The 18,211-nt window shown below is 37.7% G+C and overlaps 1 protein-coding gene across 6 annotated transcripts in view; it reads right to left on the reverse strand.

The window, feature by feature from the left end:
- LOC121322911 (phospholipase D1-like) overlaps window positions 1-18,211 on the reverse strand; it is a 75,759-nt gene that overhangs the window by 35,492 nt on the left and 22,056 nt on the right. The gene's annotated exons all lie outside the window — the stretch shown is intronic.

Below are 18,211 nucleotides of genomic sequence, written 5' to 3' on the forward strand. Positions count from 1 at the left end.
CCAACAGGAATCCTAGGCCAGGCATGAGCTGTACTTGACAAATGTTTACTTTAAGAAAGACCAGAAAAAAAAGTAGCCATACATATAATTCTTATTGCAATACCATTGCCAGGATTACAACTAGCAGACCACAAGAGTTCTGGCATACCATAGTGATCATTTATATGGTATATGTACCATTCTAGCAATGGCTCATAATAATGTGCTACGCTTGTCCATTAGCGCAGAGGCACTGCATTGCTGTCTTATTGCCACAGCAAAGTCCGAAGGGTGGTACCTTCTACAGCATAATGTACCCATCATTAATAATTATACGAAAATAAAACTGATTTGCAACCAATTTTATTTCGTGTTTCTAATAACCAAGGCAATATATAATAAATGCAACTCTACACTGTTTATAGAGCTTAATGTATTTACCAATTGAAAAAGACACTATTTTAATAAGCTACCCTCTCTCATTAAGAACGTCACTGTAAAACCTGCCCATTTTTATTAAATGTTCACATTTGATAAATAATATGCTTTGAAGGTATTCCAGACAAGAGCAAAATGCCTAGAGATTGTGAATGTGCTTCAGGGTTATTGTTCGTCTCCAGACAGAAACCAGGACTTTTGTAGCAATAGTTTAAAAAAAAAGGTTCAAACAACTTAAGTCTAGAGCTGTGTCGGAAGGTTCGTTCGCTAGCCAGGGATTCGAAGATTGTTTTAAACCTCCAAAGGTTCGTCAGACTTGTTCACGCACTGTATTATTTATTTATTTTTTTCCTGTTAACAGAAACTGTTTGACAATGTGTGAATACTATAAATCACACATTAAATGTCTCGAACTTCCAAAATTCGATCTTTTGATTTGTATAATGCATATTAAGTAAACAAAAAGTTATTATTAAAATCCGCTACCAGATCGTATACGTACCGACTCTACATGATACCGCTGCAGTGTATGGAGCAGGATATAGTATAAAAAAACAGTTGCCCCGTACCTCTAAACTGTACTGCTTCAGTAAAATATGTGCTGAATACCTTGTGTACAAGACAGTGTAAGAGAAGTGCTATGGTAGAGTATGTTTGAAACATACAAAATATACGCTAACACTAATAATTGCAACTTCGAAAACTGAACACCGTCCACTCCTCTGTGCTCCAGCTCGTGTTATCCAGAAGCAAACCTTTAATTTCTTCATTCACCGTCTCGACAGCAAAGCATTGTAGCGTAAAAGCCTGCACACACCAGACACGACACGATTTTTACTGGGGGGCATGACTAATTCGCGGCAAAAACACAGTGCACAGAAGCGATCACAGAAACGACGCGACAGCTGGAAATTTGCCAGATGTAGGTATTGATTTATTATTATTATTATTATTATTATTATTATTATTATTATTATTATTATTATTCATAGTATATAAATATATGGTGTTTATGTGCGGATGAATGAAAGTCGTCTGACAGGATTATTTATTATTTGATATGGTGGCAAAAAGCTGAGCGTTTGGGTTTTGTTTATTTATTTAAAAACCTTGTGCAGAAGTTGACCATCTCCCAAGTTAATTCACTGAATAATTGTTGGTAACTGGGAGATGTTCACCTGTATAAAAGGGCACTCTGGCCAAAGTGAAACATACACTAACAATTCTAAACAAGTCTGTTTTAGATTGTTTCTCTATTAATTTAGACTCACGTCTTGCCTATGACACTCTTCTCCTGGAGCACAGAAAGCTGCAGCTTTTTATAAAGATGACCATCTCTGGTCACTGGTCACCTTCTGCACAAGCTTTTTAAATAAATAAACAAAACACAAACGACGCTTTTCGCCGTCATCTTAAATAATAAAGAATCATGTTGGAAGGCCGTCGTAAACACAATATATTTATATTAGAATAATAATAATAATAATAATAATAATAATAATAATAATAATAATAATGATGAATACCTACAAGTACACCCAAGAGGAGGGCACCCCTTCACAAAGTGAAACACTGCTTGATTTCAAACCACGTGTCATGAACCTGTTCTCTGATTGCCCAGTTGTGTATTTGTCGCTCGACAAATTCGCAAAAATAGGATCATTTTCTATTTGTTTTCATCGCTCGCGTTGGAATTTGTGTCACCTTTGGTGTGAAGAGCGCTATTGAAAAGCATAGGTTTTATTGGTTTTCTCGTGTCGCTTTGTCATGTCGCTCTTCGCATCGTATCTGGTGTGTAAGGCCTAAAGGCATAAGCTATATCGAAAGAAGTGTCTCTGGGATTTGTGTTAAAATCCCCAGATGACCCAAAAAAAAAAAAAAAAAAAAAAAAAAAAGTTGAACGGAAACTGCAAGCGACTCGTATCATGGAGGCATAACCAATCTATGGGGTCACTTGACAAGTGTAAGTTCTTATTATTAGTATTACTATATTTTTAGTAGTAGTAAAATGTAACTGATAACCTGCTTGTAACGGTGACTGTTAAATAAAGCGTTTGTCCGCTGTAGTTGGCGCTAGTGCAATGCAAGCTTACTGCATATATCGCAAACAGGCTCAATTACGTGTAAATAAACAATGTGTATTTTTATGTTTTATTGGAATGACAAAAACATGATTACTGTTCTATGTAATATATTATTTTTAAACTACATGTGCATGTTTTATTCTATTTATATGGATTACTTTATGGACTGTAAAATAAAATTATTTTCAATCAAATATAAACAAGTCGCTATGGTGATGTCACAAATAAATTATACAAATGAGTACCATCGAAATTTCGAACCTTCCTTCGGTAATGTGTTCCGACCCTTCGAATGTCAAAAAGTACCCTTCGTTCCTGCCCTACTTCATTCCAAAGTTTACACCAAATGTTGTTGACAAGAGGAGTGTATTTTTCAAAGCAATACAATTAAATCAGTTAATCAAAATACCGAGCTCTTGGTTCAAGCGGAACAGCCCTACTGTCTCTGGTAACATTAGACACATTCGAATATAAATCCACTTGTATTCACGATAGTCTGAGGAAAATGTGCTTAAAGAAAAATGTAGTCACACTGTACTCTAACTAGACCTTGACAATTTCTAAGCCAGCGTTTAAAGTGACTCAAAAGTGCCATGCTTTTAAAATGACCAGAAGTGGCTCAAGGAGCATGTAAAAATTAAATCAAGGTAAGGTTAAAATGATTTCTATCGCTTGATTGTTAACTTTTTAAATGTTACATAAAATAAGTTGAAACTTGAGTGCTTCTCCTCCCTGCTGCTTTGTTCATGAAAGCAAGGAAAGGAAAAGTGGCTACGAAGGGAATAAAGTCAACTATCTATCAATGTAAATAATTATTATTTTCCAGAACGTTTTTTTTTTTTTTTTCCCCACACCATCACAAAACAGGCACATTTTGTTCTGTGTGACAAAACGATGACCTCAAAATGAGCCACAGTCAAGCAGAGAGATGTTGGAAAGAAGGCAATTCTTTAGCTACTGTTTGTAGCCCTCTGATTGGATGCCTACCACAGGTTCATCCAATCACATTTCCATGCCTTAATCTCAGGAAGTGTTTTTTTTTACTGTTTCAGGTCAGTCATTTCACCACAGCTCTGTCTTCAGGGTCAAAGCCGCAGGTTGGTTAATGACAAGAAATAAGGCGTTGGAAGGGAAATGTCAAATTAAAACTGTACAACTCATTGATTAAACTATTTTGTTAGCGACACACACGTTAAGCACAACTTCAAAATACCAAGTGTATGTGCACAAAATCATGAGTTAGACGTGAAAGAGGAAGTAAATACAAAACACCAGGCATCACTGACCAGATCTACTATAATTAGTTTCTTATACTGCTGACTTTAATAATAAATTTTGAGAGCAAATCTCTTGACTCTCAATTCTGCTGTTTTCTGGAAGCGAACAGCAAATCGTAGGGTTTTTTTTTTTTTTTTTTTTTTACATTATTGAATATATTTGATACTGTTGTTGCTTTCCATGCCCATGTTAAAAATATAATTATAGGTGTTTCCTGGAAAATATTATCATCAATACACCGAACTGTTATGGAGTGCACAGAGGACTAAGAATGACAAGCAAAGCTATTTCAGTGTGTTTCACATCAACGCTCCCACAATACAACAATCTGCTATTAAATCAGTACTTCTACAAATCTGCACCAAAAAGCTATTCAAGTCTATTGCAATACTTTGCTGTTCATTTAGGACTGTTGGTTTTCAGTTACTCCATCCTTCCTTTTATTAAAACTAATCGTGATACTTCCTTCTTGTGAGAGTTGTGCTCATTGACAATAATAATCTTTCATTAATGACCAATCGATGTACAGTATCGTTCATGACCTTGTAATATTCATTCATAAGTCTGATAGCCTAATTATTTTCAGGAGTTATCCAAAACAAAATGTACATGGAAACAGTGATTCAAATGCTTGCTAAACTTTATTATTATTATTATTATTATTATTATTATTATATTATTATTATTATTATAATAAAATATAATACAATAGAAAGAGTGTAAATTACAGATTGGAAAGGTTCTAACAGAAAGTGTGGCCATAAAGAATAAGAATACTGTACCTAAAAAGATATGCAAATAGATGTGTGTAAGCCATACAATACAAGAAAACCGTGGAGTTTGTTTATGTCTTCATTTGGCAGATCTGTAGAACAAATATGAAATATATTCGTTCAGATATTCGTTTGGAAATTTAGAAAAAGCCATTAAATGAAACACGTTATTTTGTGTGGAAAGATGCTCAGGGAGTATATTTATTGTGTATGACATTTAAACAAACAACAAAACAACAAGAACACAGAACTTGCATATTACTGACATCACCGCAGTACTTAAGGCCTTTTCGTAACTAACAGGTATCAACCAATAAAGACATTTAATGTATTAACATTTCGTTCGCAATAAGTGTTCAAGTGCTTATAGAAATGTGACAGATAGTTTGGGTTCTTGCAAAAAAATATCGTACTCAGACTGGTCACCCACGGTGTCCGGTTCCTCATCTACATCCCCAAATAAACTGCTGTAGTGTTGTGCTTTCTGTTGGCCACAGCGAGTTTTCTGTGGTAACTGCGTCAGTGTTGCTGATGGAAGCCAATGCCGATATTGTCTCCAAAACAGCACCCGAAACCCCAGGTAGAGCAGTATTTGCTAGCTCAGGGTTGAGTGCGCGTAATCTGGACTCAATTTATCTTTTGAGTTTCTTTTTTTTGGACATCAGAAAGAAACTTAAGCATTTTAAAATCGGGGATCGAGAGCGGATGATCGTGTACTTTTTACATTGCAACAAAACTGTAATAGAAAAAAACGCACAATATGCATTTCTGACGAATACAACATACATTTTATTTTCCTGTTCGAATACATGTAAAAAAAAATATTCGTTCGGATATTCAGGTATTTTTTCCACCGCTATATACAATACAGTTTTTTTTTTTTTTTTTTTTTTGTCCCTTCCCCCCCGCCCTCTCCTAACCTCTTCCGATCTTGCTATCTAAACTGACCTCACGGCTTTCGGTCTCACATTATCTTGGTCAGCAAATAGAAGAGGTGCAGCCAGCAGTGCAGTGTATTTTTTTTTTTTTTTTTTTTTTTTTTTTTTGCTATTCTAAAAATAACAAAAATAAACGAAAGTAATTAAATACATAAATAAACAGTACTGCCAGGGCAATCTTATTTTTGTCAGCAAAAATAGTTTTCAGCATTTTGACCAGCTTTTTCAAATTGTTTTTGCTGTTCTGTGGTATCATTTTTATTTGTAAAAAGTAATCACAGAGAGAAAGGCAGCCCAAGACGTCTGAGGGGGTTTGTTTTCGAACCTGTGTAGGTTTTTTGATCGGTTAGCCAGCAAAATATTTTCTACCCATATTTAAATAATAAAACACACGTAAACATAACTACTTCAACTAATTTAGCGGTAAGCATTTTTTTTTTTAGCATTAAGCATTTACATCTAAAAAGAATGACATATGATAATATTGTAACGTGCACTGGGGCTGAGAGTCCCTTCTTATCCCTGATCTGAAGGGCAACCATCAGCCTGGGCTCCGATTGGTGGGTCGCCATAGGGCTCTAAGGGAAGTGATGAGCGGAGACACAGAACTGCTTCTGGTGCTTCGTCAGAGAGGCAGGGAGAAGAGGGTGGGTGAGGCAGCCATGTTGGTGGTGGCGAGTGCAGTGCCGCGTAAGGCCGGATTGTAGAGGAGCCACATGTGTTTTAGAGCCAACAGGTTACTAGTTATGGCGTGGTTGTGGCCAACAGCAACCCTGCAATTATTTTTACAGCACACAGTTGTTTGTTATTGTTGGGTATATTTCGTGCCTATGTCAGTGCCAATCAACATAGTGTTAAACCCTGTTTAGCCTCCTTGACACTGAGTATGTTACAATATTTATACTATTTTATTAACAGAAGTAGTTTATAAAAATCCTTTTAGATTGAATTAAGTAAATATCAGAAACTAACCTAAATTCTTTGAAAAAACGAGATTCTGATAGACTATGGAAAAGTAGACCTATTACTTCACAGCACAAGCACCGCCTCCTTTTCCGTTTTGTTTGGTTGTCAGCAACACCTCTGTCATATGTGATTTGCTAAAAAAAAAAAAAAAAATTGAATGATGACATATATTAAATAATAGACCAATCAAAAGCAGAAGTTGTGGTGACATCATTTTTTCATGTTTCTTGTTGTTTTAGGTACAGTGGTCTGTCGCAAGTGCATTCAAAGTGTTAAGAGTACAAAAATGTACCTTTCACTGTGGCGTATAAGTATGTGAAATTTACCCACCACAGACCAAATTAACCCATGTTTGGCAGGTGGGCGGGTGTTAATTTCGATCCCTGCCTTCATGTAATTCTGCCTTACTGTATCATACATCCTTACTTTCAGGATCTGCCATGTTGGATTTTTAGCCTTTCCCAATATTTTAAACCTACCTAATATCCTCTTAAATGTTGAATATAATATCCAATTCTTTAATTTTCAAAAAGTAGACACTCAAACATTGTACAGGAAACACCCAGCCAGTGCTTTATGTTCCACTTCTGAGAGTAGGCTGATAACACTGATAACACCAGTCAATAACTGAGCTCTTTAAAACAAACAAGTGGCAGTTACAATGAAAGCCTGAATTACAAGATCTGCTTCAGTGTTTTCCCTAATGGGTTCTACTGCATGTCTGGAAAGTTCAACGCTCAGCAGTTAATATGAAACTCTAACCCCAATTCAAAAGGGAGAGGCACTTCGATTTGAAAGTGTCACTGTTAGAGCAGTTAAATCACCACTGAAGAGTACAGTAAATGTATATACAGGGATAGTACAAGTAGTATAAACATTCCATAGTGCCTCAAACCAACCCTGGAGGGGGCAGTTCAGGCACCATGCCTTTCCAATTCTTCACCTCTCTTTTGGATAGTCTACAAAGATGCCTAAGGCCAAATGGTGTATTAATTTTGTACTGTGGAACAATGTTAATGAAGACTAACAAACTCTGACTTGAACCCAGGCCTCCGGGACTTGACCTGCCAGTGGATTAGCACCCCCCTCCCCCTTCCATATGGGCTTAAACACTAGGAAATTAAATCCCACTTTATACCCTCCAACTGTGACGCTAACTAATATTACTTTGCAAGTTCAAATACACACTCTAGACACACACAAATAAATATAACAAGTTATATTGAATACATATTGTATGAGCTATAGAAATACTGCAATGTACAGGTGGTTATATAAAATAAAAACACCTGGCAGAACATGCTCAATAGGCTGGCACTGGTTCAAATCTGGGACATCTCTTAATGCTTACAAATAGCCTACAGTCATCAGTCTGAGACAGCTCTGCAGTTCTGGATACACAAGCACCTGCCACCAACCAGCTAGTTGGTCAGAAATTACGATGACATCAAACCACGCTTAGAAAGCAGATGGGCAGGAGATCTGTTAACATTGTGAACTGTTAACAACTTTCAGCCAAATGATACAGTGAGGTAAAGGCCACATACAGATGTTTATGATTCAATATCAGATAGCTTATATACTGTAGTGGAGATCTGAAAAAAAGCTGTACTATAGTATATTGTCATCTGAAACTTTATTTCCTGGCCGGTAATGTTTTCTAAGGCAAAACTTGTATGTGTTGGTATTTGTATGTCAGAATGGGTATCCCCTCCCCGTGAGAGCTCTGTGTAAACAGCACTCGTCACAATGATTAGTTTGTTAATGGTGGAGTAGAGATGTGAAAGGTGGGGATTCTTCTAAAAGACTTCTAAAAGAAAGGAAAGAAACTACTAAAAATAGAAATGATAGCAAAACAAAATCAGGTCAGTTAGGTAGATCTTTCTGGTAATTTGATGTGGCTTTGTTATACTTGTTCTTTTAGTTCATGATCCTCAGTTATCCTAGGGGTACAGGGAACAGAAATAGATACTCTCTGACAAAATGAGTGTGAAATGTAGAAAAGCTGTCTTGTCTTGAGGTTATTAGTATCACACCAGTGCTGAGAATCTGGTGCAAATTGATTTACTGTTTCTGCTCTGTATTACATACTGCAATTGGAACAGCAAATGAAACACAGTTTGTAGTTTGGCAGTCAAATTGTTTCCTAAGTATTGATTAACAATATCAACTACAATGTACAGTATGAACATGTCACCTCACAGGGTTATGGAAATCCTGCTCTGAAGTTTTGCAGATTTATCACCAAAGAAAGAGGGCCCGTGAAAGGTTACGCTATCAATCGTCAGTATTTTATATCCTAAAACATCATGTGACTGTGTTGAATATGAACTATGAAACTTGAATTATGAACTAGCCTATGGTCCCTGATTTACTGTAACTCCTCCCTATTTCTCTACATCTTTCAGCCCTCATGAGCGTCCTTTGCTCAAACACTCCTGGGGATCCACTGCAGCAGCAGAATGTCATCTAAGTTCTGTCATACAGTGCCATGAAAAAGTATCCCCCCCCCTTCCCTGTCTGATTTTCTGCATTTTTGCACATTTTTCACATTGAATTTGGGCAGATTTTGTGTGTTCCAGTAGTATATAGAGGTGCTTCTTTCATTTGCTTGATGTGCAAGGTAATCAACCATGCAATCTTCAGGTGTGAAAAAGTTATTGCACCCTAGTTAACTCAACCCAATTAAAGGGATAATTAGGGTCAGCTGTTTGAATACTTTGGTTAACAATCAGGCCTGATTTGGGCCAGCCCTGCCCAATAAAAATCTGACTAACTTTGGCCCTTACCATCAGAGTGAAGTTGTCAGCACACAAGTTCTAGAGGCACATGATGCCACGATTAAAAGAAATTCCTGAAAAACTCTGGAAAAAAAGTTGTTGATGCCTATCAATCTGGAAAGGGTTAAAAAGCAATTTCTAAGGCTCTGGGGCTCCACCAAACCACCGGCAGAGCCATACTGACCAAATAGAGAAAGTTTGGGACAGTAGTGAATCTTCCCAGGAGTGGCCGTCCTGTCAAAATCTCTGCAAGAGCAAGGTGTAAAATCGTCCAGGAAGTCACAAAGAACCCTACAACAACATCCAGGGATCTGCAGGCCTCTCTCATTTCGGCTAAGGTCAATGTTCGTGACTCCACAATCAGAAACACACTGGGCAAAAATGGGATTCATGGCAGAGTAGCAAGGCGGAAACCACTGCTCACTAAGAAGAACACAAATGCTTGTCTCAAGTTTGCCAAAAAGCCCCTGGATGATCCTCAGTTCTGAAAAAATGTTCTATAGACAGATGAGTCAAAAGTGGAACTTTTTGGCCAACATGGGCCCTGTTATGTCTGGTGAAAACCAAACACTGCATTCCACAGTAAGAACCTGATAAGAACCCGGTCAAGCATGGTGGTGGTAGTGTCATGATTTGGGGATGCTTTGCTGCATCAGGACCTGGATGACTTGCCATCATTGTATGAACCATGAATTCTGCTCTGTATCAGATAATTCTACAGGAGAATGTCAGGCCATCCATCCATGAGCTGGAGCTGAAGTGCAGCTGGGTCATGCAGCAAGACAATGGTCCAGAACACACAAGCAAGTCTACATCAGAATGGTTGAAGAACAAGAAATTTAAAGTTTTGGAATGGCCTAATCAAAGTTCAGACCTAAACCCCACCGAGATGTTTTGTCAGGACCTGAAACGAGCAGTTTATGCTCAAAAACCTGCAAATGTCACTGAGTTGAAGCAGTTCTGCATGCTAAGTAACAGGAACATAGTACCCTGGACTGTTTGGCCTGACACTTCATTCTTAGGTTTAAAAGGAAGTCGGTCATTTAGAAATGGGATAGAACTTCGGTACATTAACTCATCAACCCGGAAGGGAAGTGATGTGGCTGCCGCAGATTGGAAGATCAGCTGCAAATGTTTACCAATTGTGCAAAGAAAACCGTGAAAACAATCAACCGGGTTTTAATGTTTAGGAAATTCTCAATTGGATTTCATGAATGTGATTTATTTTAGATATTTGGTATTCTTCATATATGACTCCCAGGGGCAGTCAATTAAAACGGGCAAGCATAGCTGAGAACTGGAGATGAGAAAAGATAATCTCAGCCACTCTAAAGAAACACTGAGTCACTGACCAGGCTACTGTAAATATCTGCCTGGTGCCAGATAAAGGGGGTTCAGTGAACTTATGTGTAACAGCCAAACCACACTACTTACTATTAATTACCAAGAATTCCCCATTGACCTTGCCAGTTTCAAGACAACACAACCTGCATCCTCATGTGCTGATAAGCTAAATAACTTGTACCAAAGAATGACAATATCAAATTTCATCTCAATTATACAGTAGAACCAGTTCAAATGCCACGTATCCCGTATGGAAGGAGGACAGACAGGTTTCTTCATATATCCCCATGTTCTAATACTCTCAACAGCTTGTCAATTTAAATTCCCACTGTTAAACTCATGTGGAATGAGGCAGAATGGTGCAGTTTATCTTACTCTAATGATTCACAACAGCCAAATAGTCATGAGAAATGCAGCATGTCCTACTAAAAGGAATGTCACAATGCTAGTTAGTCATCTCTATTTTTTCCCCCTAAAAGTTATAGCTGTGAATGCATATCTCAGTTAGATACCAAAGGGTACATTAATTATGGTAAGTGCTGTGACAGCTCCTTTCCACGATGTTCCTGCCAAGAGGCAAGCTCAGATTTACAGGGTGCTGTATGTGGAGTTTGTTATCCACAATTGGCAGCAGCAACACTGGCATTTCATGTTGAAGGATTGTCACAAAGATGGCCGGAGTGGGTGGCGTCAGACCAGAGCCAGGAAATAAGCAACTGAGAGAGAGGTGGAGTTTGGTGGAGCTGAGCGAATGCTTTTGCTCAGCATTTAATAAATAAACAGAACAGAAAATAAAAAGGTTGTAACAAACAAAAATAAAGGACACGGCACATTCGCCAAAGCAAAGAGACAAACAAAACGGACTAACACTAAACAAAACACTGTGAGCAGATATTTTATTTCTATTACTATGATCACAATTATTACCTCCGTCTCCTATCCAGTTCTCCACTCACCGAACACACAACCCCGAGTGAGTGAAAACATGCAGCTTTTATGCAGCTGTACCAAGACTCGATTGCTAACACTGTGTAACAAAATTTTTTATTTTATTTTTTTGGTTCCTGGGTAGCAAGTGTTATTTCCTAATTGCTTATGCCTCAAAAGTATAGAAAATGGCTACTATTCCTCACAAACTTTGCTTTTGTGACCAGGACAGTGATATTTTGAAATTTACCTATTTTCCAGAACATTCCAGATAGATTCAGTGCTGAGTAAACTTGGAGTAACTTCTAGAACTTTCTAGAACTTTCCAGTAATATAAATAGTAGTATAAATACAGGGGCCTTAAGCCCACCAGTTCAGTTTAGTTCCAGCTGCCTAAATGGATACATATCTGCATTTTTCTGAGATGGCAACAAGAGTCTGCAAGCATCCGGCAGATGCATTTTGCTATGTCTGCGGCCAATTTATCAAGACGAGCGAAAAAGTACTCTGTGGAAGCATCTGCTAAGATGTGTGAGGCCTACAAGGCATATTTCGGCATGCCTGTCGGGGATCAAGACAAACCCTGGGCACCTCAATTCACCTGCGAGCACTGCAAAAAAACTCTGGAAGGGAAGATGGACAATTGTTGCTTGGAATTTTATGTTATAAAATTTGTTAAAATTTTTAAAATTGTAAAAGTTTTTAATTTTAAAATGTTTTACAATTTTCAACGTTATTGAAAAAATATATCATATATGAAAAATGTTGCAAGAATCTCTTACACATTAGTCATGGGTGAAATAAATGTATTTTTGTAGGATGGTACAGAGGGGAAAAGAGAGCCATGAAGTTCGCTATCCCAAGAATTCAAGAGCCTCAAAGCCGTGCTGCTCCATAATGGTAACAAGTACCCATCTCTTCCCCTGGCTCACTTGGTGCACCTCAAAGAGGATTACAACAGCATCAAGACCTTGCTGGAGGCCTTGAAGTATGATGAGTACGGCTGGGAGGTCATAGGAGACTTCAAAATGATGGCATTCCTGATGGGTCTCCAAGGCGGTTTTACCAAGTTTCCCTGCTATCTTTGCCTTTGGGACAGCAGGGACACCAAGGCGCACTACCACAGGCGGGACTGGCCACAGCGGACCGAGTTCTCTGTGGGGAGGAACAACGTCAAGTGGGAGCCACTGGTGGACCCCCGGAAGGTGCTGATGCCACCACTGCACATCAAATTGGGCCTTATGAAACAATCTGTCAGAGCTCTAGATAAGGAGTCGGCAGCCTTCAAGTACCTTCAAGACTTCTTCCCTAAGCTGTCTGAGGCAAAGGTCAAAGCCGGTGTCTTCGTCGGACCACAGATAAAAAAGATCCTGGAGTGCAATGAATTCCCCAAGAAGCTCAATAGTAAGGAGAAAGCGGCTTGGAACAGCTTTGTTGCAGTGGTTCAGGGCTTCCTGGGCAGTCACAAGGCCGAAAACTATGTGGAGTTGGTTGAGACTCTGGTGAAGAACTAAGGCACAATGGGCTGTAGGATGTCCCTCAAAGTCCATATCCTTGATGCTCATCTTGATAAATTCAAGGAGAACATGGGAGCGTACTCGGAGGAGCAAGGCGAGCGCTTCCACCAGGATATACTGGACTTTGAACGCCGTTACCAAGGACAGTATAACGAGAACATGATGGGAGACTACATTTGGGGGCTGATTCGTGAAAGTGATTTATAGTATAATCGTAAATCTCGAAAAACTACTCACTTCTAAATCTTTTGTAGTCATTTTTGTATTACTTTAGTATAAATACATGTTAATTTGGATTCATATGTTGTTTTTTTCTGACTTTATGTGAACAAAAAGACACAAATTTGCCTGTTTTCTCATTGGAAATAGGTAAATTTCAAAATATTACTGTCCTGGTCACAAAAGCAAAGTTTGTGGGGAATAATAGCCATTTTCTATACTTTTGAGGAATAAGCAATTAGGAAATAACACTTACTACCCAGGAACAAAAATTGTGTTACATAGTGTAATCAATCATTCAATTGGGGTCTCGGTACAACTGCACGTGAATTAATAAAGTGCAATTCCCTGTGCTCACATATTATTACTTTTTACTTGCACGTGAAGTGCTGTGCAATCCTGGTGCCTAAATACAAATATACATTTTAAACACTCGTGTTACACAGACCCGTTTATATCCCATGTATCAATGACTATACACCAACATTTAACACACCACACGCAACATATACAGAAAATACAAACAGGGGCGGGCACTTTGTCATAAGGACTTATGACCGTTTCCTAGTGCTCTCACCCCACCCAGCTAAAGTTACACCCTGATTTGGAAAGTGACTAAGCAGAAAGGGTCAACAGAAGTATGCATGGATACACTGTGCAGAGATACACTGTGCATGTGTTGCTCTCTCACTGTGCTGTGTTATTTTCAACACATTGAAAATTTAAACAATGATCTGTAATTTGTTTTTGTTTTTTTTAAAGAAAAAAAACCCAACACAGGACTATAGTAATCTGTCGTGTATCCGCCCTAATCAAGTTCTTCAGGAATGTTAGTTTATTATTAAATAGAGAAGATCAGTTCAGAGATTGTAGATCCCCCTTCGTCTCAATCTCACTCAGCAGCAAATGCACACACCCTCACGGCAGACAGCTACTCTGTCACAAGCATTAATACCCTGTATCTTCTTAAACAAGGGATTTAGGGGGGCTCCCTAATAAAAGCTGAACCTCAAAACAATAATTGTGTTATTATAGTAATAGTTACAGCTGTGTATAATGGTATTTAAAACAGGATTCATTCATCTGCCTTTTTACATATCTGCTCTTACTCTGGTCCCTCCACAGTCAGATATGCAACAGATTACAGATTACACTGCCCTTTATTAAAATGTCCCCACATGTTTTGCACACATCAAGGCAGAAAGTGATTAATGTGAGGAACAGCTGATCCAGCACCAAAGTATGTGGTTAGGTGGTCTGTTGTGTTCAGTGGATGTTCCTAGACTGTGCCAGCAGTCTGACATTTTGAGTGGAGCTATTGTCCCCCTGACCTCTTTAGAGGTATGCAGTGTTGACAGAGTTAAACTGCTAATAAGGTAAATTATGTGTTATAGGCAACCTGCTGCAGGACATTGTCTGTCTTAAATGGCCAGTAGCCTTATAGCTAGTGTTGCACATTTATGCTCAATCTAAAATTGAGAGTGTGTGCGTTTACATTTAAATGGCAGTTGTCATCATAAAGCAATTTACTGTCAATGTTAACAAAGTAATAGTGTGTGGTTTTAAGTTAATTCCTTGCAAACTACACATAGTCAAGTCTAACAAATGCTGGGCTCATGCCTTGTAAAGCAGCCCTTTATACAGATGAACTGCTTTGCCCCATAATTCGTACTCTTTGGAAGGCAGAACACAAATACTGTTGCAAGGCCTCTTAACGGTGGACAATCTCTGCAGCATTTTAAAGGGACAGCACTGTATGTTGTTTACAACCTAGTCATTAGAATGAATAGTATATTAAAGAAGCCTTGGACTTGGCACAGCTGTACTAGTTCCCATTTAACAGACAAACATTCCAGTGAGCTGAGGCAATGCTTAGAAACCTTGGTAAAGAGAATTTCTTTCACAGCTTTTATGATCAGATTTGGCAAAGTTATTCATATAGAAGGAGGAATCTGCCTGTAGCATGTGTCTTCCAACAGGGCCTTTTGTAAATATCAATACAGCAGCTAATCTTAATACCGCTTAAACACCTTTTTGGCGGATCTGTTTCCCCCATGCATTTACTGCATGTGGGGATGTCAATAAAGGGGTCAACTGAGTTAAACACCTTAAATCAGATCGAGTTAAAACACCAGTAAATAAAAACAAAGTTAAGAGTACTGTTTGTCTGTAGGTCATAAAACAGTTTCTACAAATACCTACTTTTTAATATCTAGGAAAGGTGCATTTCTAATAGTCCATGATTAAAATGACACTAGTAATCAGTATGACAAAAAAGCGTTTGGGAAAAAAAAAAAGATAATTTCGATTTCTGTTTGGTTCACATAGTTATGTAGTCAAGCAGGTTTCAAGTGGGGAGGAAGTTTGTGACAGTCTAAATAAAGTCTTTCTTCTAATGAAGTACAGTAGACAGATGCACAGCCAACAGACACCAAGACAATTACATTAGTACAAAATCGAGTGTGACAGTGAGAACAAAAATCACACTGCATGTTGGGTATGAAAGCATACATTATATTCAGAGACAACCATGTAAAGCACACACACTGTCTTTATACTGTAGAGTACAACAAATGATCAAGCTGAACGGCTTTCTTATAACAAATATGAATCTCAGTACAAGTTACTAATATACAGCATGCTAAAAGATTCCTAAAACGTTATAGTTCACCTATAATTGCTGCTGTAAGCGTTTGATGTTCCAGATTTTTGAGATCACATGCAACAGGGAGGTCAGGTCTCTCTTTGTTCTTCTAAAGTAAATATTCTCTCAGTTATAGCCCCAAACAGTGGTTACCTAGAATAGTCTTTGGTTGACTGAAAAAGATTTCTGCGCTACCATTTAAATAATTTTAGCATTACATCGCCGGTAACATAATGAGGCCTAAGTATAGTGAAAAAATATATGTCTCACCATTATTTTGCTTTCACTTTACATCAAACTGGAAGTCCAACAAAACATATCAGACTAATTGGTCTGATGCAAGTCTTGACATGAAAAACTGAGATTCTGAGATCAAACTAAGACTAACTGAAGTGTGCAAAACCCTGACTGCATAGTACATAAAGGCTTCAGATTCCCATAATTAATAACTTTCTCCACTGCAAAATGCAAACAATATGTAAAAACACTGTTACCGACATATTTAGACATACAGTAGATATATATTCTGCACAAAGCTTTGGGTGCTGTCATAGGTCTCTGAGTATATTAAGGTCACCCATTATGATATCAGAGTTGTTAGAAACAGCATGGACACCACAGTCATATACCCAGTCAGTTATACAGATTTTCCCAGGCAGGATTCCTGAGTCACTATTGCTGTGTTTACCCTACCACCTCTGACCTAAGCCGACTCAGGTCTGACTAATCGTGGAGATTCTTATCATTTTTCACATAGTGTTTTCATGCGGTTGTGCCTTGAGCCGGCTTAAGTCAGAATGCACGCACATATCTAAATTACAATACGTGGTCGGTGATGTCATAACGACCACTGAAGGGATGACGAGTTTTCCCCTCCCCAAACCACAAAGGCAGAAGAGGCAGAGTGGTTTTACAAACGAACAATACAGTGTTGTGTTCATATTGCGGGGTCTCATCTTAAAAATATATATACTTATTACAGTTTACGAGAAAAATGGGTCAAAATATCAAAATCTGGGTCACATTATCAACAAACAAAGGCCAGAGACCATAAAGGCGAAACCAGCAATGACAACAACGGCTAGAAAAGAATAATATATATATATATATATATATATATATATATATATATATATATATATATATATATATAATATATATATATATATATATATATATATATATATATATACGTGCACATCTATATATATATATATATATATATATATATATATATATATATATATATATATATATATATATATATGTGACGGATATTGCTGATAAATGTAAGTTTGACATAGAGATGCCTCAACATACTCCGAATCTTCCATACAAAGTTATACAAAAAATTTAACTGCGACATACAGACAGATGGGCAGCTATAGAGTCAGCCTCTGTAAACCCCCAGCAGCGGAAATTGGAGCCGCCAACACCATGCAAAGTATCACGTACGCAGGTGTTCCCAAACTGTGGTCCCAGGTGGGCTGCGGGAGCAATGACATTCTGTGTATTTTTTTCTATTCGTAGTGAAATGCAGGCGCCGGCGGCAGCTGTAACTGTAGAAAAATAAAGTGTAGCAAGGCAGTATTGGTGAACTGTCAGTCAAAACAGCAATTCATAAATCACGCCAACAGATTGCCTACCTGTAGGCGGGATGTAGAGCAAGAGCTCTGACAATAGGGCAGTGTTAAGGTCACATGATCGTTCTGCTGGCAGATGTAAAAAGCGTGTTCAGTATTAATAAAATGACAATATGTTATATCCAATCCACTACAAAAGAATCAGTTTTGCAAAGTATAAAGAACAAAAAAGGCAGCTACAGGAGTCTGAATGCATTTGTACCGTGGGCTCAGTTTTGAGGTGATATAATGTTTTTTTTTTAATTTTGTAGAAACGTTTTCATATTAACTTTTGTACTTGATAAAATTAATTACAAAATTTAATTGATGCCTATGGTGAATAAGTTTTTGTGACTAATTAGCTATTAACATTTAAAATATTGAGTACTTTGATGTATGTTTCAACATTAACTAAATCAAGTTATTAAACCAAACTAATAAATCGTGTTACATACCAGTAACTGATTTATTAAAATTTTTGGATAAACTGCTATTTTATTGATTACTGGCTCATTTACAGTCATCTTAAAATAATGCTAGAATATGTTTTATTGTTAAATAATAATATTTTTTTTGGGGGGGGGGGGGGATTTTACAAGCCAACTGAATGTGATTTTGCAAGTTCTATTTGGTTGTACAGGAGTGGCGAAAAAAGTAACTTATGCAAGATTTTGTTTCTTTCTGCATTCTGCACTTTGTCTT

Source organism: Polyodon spathula, chromosome 11 (assembly GCF_017654505.1).
Source record: "Polyodon spathula isolate WHYD16114869_AA chromosome 11, ASM1765450v1, whole genome shotgun sequence".
In the NCBI taxonomy this organism is placed as follows: Eukaryota; Metazoa; Chordata; class Actinopteri; order Acipenseriformes; family Polyodontidae; genus Polyodon; species Polyodon spathula.